Source organism: Branchiostoma belcheri, unplaced genomic scaffold (assembly GCF_001625305.1).
Source record: "Branchiostoma belcheri isolate BF01 breed outbred unplaced genomic scaffold, Haploidv18h27 scaffold404, whole genome shotgun sequence".
NCBI classification, from domain to species: Eukaryota; Metazoa; Chordata; class Leptocardii; order Amphioxiformes; family Branchiostomatidae; genus Branchiostoma; species Branchiostoma belcheri.
In genome coordinates, this window is record NW_017804026.1 from 43183 (window position 1) to 48967 (window position 5785).

The following is a 5785-nucleotide window of genomic DNA, read 5'->3' on the forward strand; positions in this document are numbered from 1 at the left end:
CATGATCTGATACTTGAGTGATGAAACATTGTACAATCAGTTTTCCAACATTGATATTGGAAAAGAAAGTGCTCATACAAGTTTTACTTTTAATTTTGTTAAACTGTATTAAGTTGGATCACTAGTTCTATTATAAGTATAGATTGTAGACTGTAGACTTTGGAGAGGCAGTAAAGTACTGAGCAATCTCGATGAGACTGAGGGAGGATTAAAAGACATTCATTGTTACAGCATGTACTTGGGATTATAATAATCTACTTAGTCATTGGGATTGTCATAATTAAGCTAATAAGTAATTTATTTCAAGTGGAAAAGCGATATCTAAAGGTACAATGGGCAGGGGAAAGTGTAAGGAGGTTTCTAGTGCAAAAAGTCAAGCTGTATTTGTTACATTCCCAGTCAGTTAATACAGCCGAATGTACAAGTTCTAAAGAACATAGAATAATGTACTGCAATATGAATAATGGTTATGGATAGTACAAATAAATATTTTATTACTGGTGCTGATGATGCTTTTCTAAGTGTGATTATTCATGTTCAAATATAGTGGATGGTAAAGTGACTGATGTGGAGACCACAGATCTGGAGAATCGTAGGGAGATTCTAATAAACGTAAACACGCCGATCAAACCAGTAATTTGGTTACTAATAGTCATATATGGAAAAAACGGTTTTGTACACGAACATCCACGCGTGCATGCCAAACGTGGATTGCCCTAAACACATCAGAAAAGGACAAAGCATGAGTAAGACCACGTCTTGACTTCTGAGTATCAGAGAACAGTTACAGACCCGTTCTAAAACTGCTGCCCGAGACCAGCTACAGGCCCGTTCTAAAACTGCTGCCCGAGACCATGGAGCTTTGAATCATTAGAAGCATGCGTAATTAGAGAACCGTGTTATAAACGTGAACTTCGATGGAGTTAAAATACATGTTTATATCAATATTTGTGATTGATCACCGTTAATTGGTGTTAATGAGCTTCTCCAGTGCAGAACCATGTGCGGCCGGTTCCACGGCCCGGCCTCCCAACAATGTCCCCAGACCGGCGCGTCGCCCGGGTTTTAATAAAACTGTCCAAACTCTGTCCAAACACGACAAGCACCTGTGTGCGCTGCTATCAGCGTTCCGCCGTTGTTAGCTAGACTAGGCTTAAGGTAGTGCAGTATATACGTGTGGTACAACGTGAACCTATGTCTAGCATGCACTACCTATCTTTTATCAATTAATATAACAAAGATGATAAAAGGAACTGAGTAGATAATTACATCGACATGTGGTTTAAATTTCTGCTGATGTAAGATTAAAAATCACGACCATTTCTTGATACGACGTTTATTAGGTTGCGCCTACTTGATGACATATTTGGTGGAAAAGTGGTCATTACACAATTTGATGGGTTTGTTGTGCAGCCCTCGTTTGCGTCCACGTGAATTTCTCCCACGTTTAGGCAGTTAGGCTGCGGTTTCCCCGGGCAACGGAACACGGAGCGTCCCGGCTGGCTGGTCACGGGTTGCGCGCAGGCCCGGTGCTCGTTCCTGTTCGTCTGCTGCTCGTCTCATCACGGTTTGTATCGTAGCTAATTCTATGCCTGGATAAGTTAGGATCAGGCACCGTTCTGGAGGTAGATTTGCCCCAGCCACGGTTGAACTGAACACGCGAGGACTATCCAGAACCTTGCGTTTGGTTCTGGATAAAGCACAGTTCTGGATACAACAAGCCCGGTCCTTTTATTTCAACAAATTTCTGGGTCCATCGATGCTTTATTTTATAGTCTCGTGCCATAACATTGTATTGTAGCATGTAAAACCCATTGTTGCTCGTTTGGTAATTTTACTTCGGTCCTTAGCCACTGCTTCTGTGTCTGCTTTAGCTTCCTGTGATTCCACCCAGAACGTTCCATGGCGATGTTCCCGACCAACTCCTCAGCGGGAAACGGCACGTTTCTGCCGGCGATGACGCGTGTCCAGCCCGACATGACGCGTTACCCGCCCGACATGACGCGTTACCATCCCGCGGTGACGCGACTGTGTTACGATGTCGGGCAGGAGCGGCTGGAGCGGTGGTTGGACGAGCTCGTGGCGGAGTCCAAGTCACACGTCACCACCCTGCTGGTCCTGGTCTGCGTGGTGGGGACCATTGGTAAGTACCGGTACCCTATACACCTGCATGTCGTGCCTATCTATAATCCTAACCTTGACCCTGACCCTGACCCTGATCCTAACCCTGACCCTGACCCTGACCCTGACCCTAGCCCTGCTGGTCCTGGTCTGCGTGGTGGGGACCATTGGTAAGTACCGGTACCCTATATATCTGCATGTCGTGCCTATCTAACCCTGACCCTGACCCTGACCCTAGTCCTGCTGGTCCTGGTCTGCGTGGTGGGAACCATAGGTAAGTACCCTATATATATATGCATGTTGTGCCTATCTAATCCTAACCCTATTAAACCTTAACCCTAGCCCTAGCCCTAACCCGGACCCGGGCAAGGTTCGGGCTTGCCTAAGAACATAGATTTTGGCCAAGGCATGGTCCTGGATAAGCGCGGACTATCCAGAACGGTGTTAGAGCAACGTTATGGATAGTACACGGTTCTGGATACGGTTCTGGATACGGTTCTGGATACAGTGCTGGATACGGTTCTGGACACAGTGCTGGATACGGTTCTGGATACGGTTCTGGATACAGCACGGTAACGATCTCCACCCGTTCCCCGCAGGAAACCTGCTGGTGGTGCTGGTGAGCGCCCGGCGGAGGAAACAGTCGTCTGCCACCGTCTGCCTGACCTGCCTGGCCGCCGTGGACCTGCTCATCTGCGGCGTCTTCGTGCCGCACAAGATCTTCCACATCTACCACATCTCCTACACCGGACCTGTCTGGTGTAAGGTAAGGTCTACACGGGACCGTCTGGTGTAAGGTAAGGTCTACACCGGACCCGTCTGGTGTAAGGTAAGGCTCTTCGGATGTTTGCCTAGCTAAAATTCTCTAAGCAGATCTTTTGGTGAGGGTAAAACAGTATCAAATTGGCCAGTCTGTAACCATTTCCCCACCCAAGTTGGTGGTGGTAGCGACAAAAAAGGGCCATATATAAAAAGCAAACGATCTTCCACCATCAACCTCTGCTTGGGGAGTATGCCTAGCCATTTCACACAACACCTCAACTCCCTACTCTAACCATTTGGTCCGGACACAAGACAAAAGGCCGATAAGGTGACGTCAGATTGTTTCTGCAAATCGAGGAGGGCACTTAATTGTATCCTGTATAGTCTCTGTTGTATCCAGAACCGTGCCTCTCTAGTTCCTTGATCATAGAACGTGCCAAACCATCTTCCGTTCCAGCTGAACCCGTACTTCATGACGGCTGGTCTGCTCGGCTCCACCTTTCTGTTGGACGCCATCGCCGTGGACAGGTACCGCGCCGTCTGCCGGCCGCTGCGGTACTGCACCACGAGGTGAGCGACGCTTGGTGTGCCCAGAACCGTGCCTGTCTAGTCCTATTCTGAAGGACTGAATGGGTTAGGCTTAGGTCCGATTCTGGATCTGGTCCGGTCACCGCGTCTCCAAGAATGTAGATTTGCCAAAGGCAATGTTCGTATATGCGTGGACTATCCAGAACCATGCCTAAGTATGGTGGATCATGACTTTTGTCTCGCCGCCAAAAGTTCTGCTCGAAGATGATCTGTTCTGTGTGCATGCCTAGACGCTAGTGCTTAGCGACCCTGCCCGTCAGGTTGGGGCTTCGAATCCCGGCTGTTGTCGCTCGTCCGACATGCACGCTACTGGAAGTCCCTAGAGCGGGACGTTAAGCTATGGTCGGCACTGTTAATTGTGCTTGGTAAAAGGAGCTAGGGGAATTTCCAGGCCACAATGAACCTGTAAATACTGTACATAGCGTCTGTCTTCTTTGTCACGACCAGAGGGAGATTAGCTCTTCGTTGAGCTAAACGGGATTGAGATCGCTTTTCTTTAACTTTCTTTTCTTCCCACTATCAGGACTTCTATATGTACATGTAGCTAGATTATCCAGGAGTGTTACGGCTCAGGTTATAGTTAACGTTAGCACATTATAGAAATGTTGCACTTGTGTCCCTCAGGAAGCGTCGGACCGTGGCGGGGTGTGAGGGCGCCGTGCTGCTGGGGTTCGCCTTGGCGGTACCGGGCCCAGGGCTGGCGGGTCTGTCCCTGGGAACCGCCTGCCTGGCCGCCAGCATATTTATAAACTGTGTTGTGTCCCACAGAAAGCGTCGGACGGTGGCGGGGTGTGCGGGCGCCGTGCTGCTCGGGTTCGCCCTGGCGGTGCCGAACCTGCTGGGCCCGGCGGAGCTGGCGGGTCTGCCCGTGGCGCCGCCTGCCAGACCGTCAGCATCTGCCTGCTGCGGGAAGGCGCCGTGCACAGACAGGCCTACTTCGTGGCCACGGCAGCCATCTTCTTCGCCTCCGTCCTCATGATGGTCGTGCTGTACGCACAGGTATGCTAATACATGTACCCCGGGCAAAGGTTGCAGCGGTATGGATACCACCTCTCTGTCTAATCTGTACGAGTATTAACCACCTCCCTGTCTAATCTGTATTACATAGAACAAGAGAATCGAAATGAAAAGGTTCCAGTTCTAGGTTAGCTTGCTGAAAAGCTACTCTTCCGTTGATCCAAATCTTCTGTTCTCTTCCACAGGTTTTAAACGCGTGACAGGCGTCCGGCCGGTCCACTCCCGGGCCGGTCTTCCATCTGGGGCGGCCAGCGCTGCCAGCGTCCGGCCGCAGCCAGACGACAACACGCCCGACAGCACGCCCGACAGCACGCCTTGTGACAGCACGCCGTGTGACAGCACTCACTGTGACAGCACGCCGTGTGACAGCACGCCTTGTGACAGCACGCCTTGTGATAGCACGCCGTGTGACAGCACGCCTTGTGACAGCACGCCGTGTGACAGCACGCCGTGTGACAGTACGGTCTGCGACAGCACTCACTGTGACAGCACTCCCCGTGATAGCACGCCTTGGGACAACACGCCCGACAGCACGCCCTGCGAAAGCACGCCCGACAGCACTCCCTGCGACAGCACGCCCGACAGCACTCCCTGTGACAGCACTCCCTGCGACAGCACTCCCTGCGACAGCACTCCCTCCTGACAGCACTCCCTCTGACAGCACTCCCTGTGACAGCACTCCCTGCGACAGCACGCCCTCTGACAGCTTGCCGTGTGACAGCAACACTAAGCAAAGCACTACAGTGTCCTCGCGAAAGTCCTGCAATATCGTGACGTCACATCGGAAATCGGATATCCCCCTCACGTCACAGCCAATATCGGACAGTCCCATGACATCGCCGAAATATGACAGCCCCATGACGTCACAGCCGAAGTCGGACAGCTCCATGACGTCACAGCCGAAGTCCAGCAACACCCTGATGCCCCCGCAGCCGTCCGGCGGCACCTTAACGCAGAGGCGGAGAAGCAGAGCACACAGCTACACGGCCAGCCTCCACGGGCGGCGAATCTCGTTCTCCATCCCTCGGCTAGTCCCTCCCGACAGAAATGACACTATCAGCACATTCTTCACTACTCAGCACCAGTTCCGGGTGGCCAAGCTGCTGATGCTGGTTACCATGGTGTTCATGTTGTCATGGTTACCGTATTGGTCCCTCACGCTGTACATGATGACGCACCCGACATGGCTGGGAGAACAGGATCACGTCACGAAGAAGGCTGTTGACTTCTTCCAGCACTTCTACTTGGTGAACCACGCCCTAAACCCGCTCATCTACGCCTTCGTGCAGCGCGACTT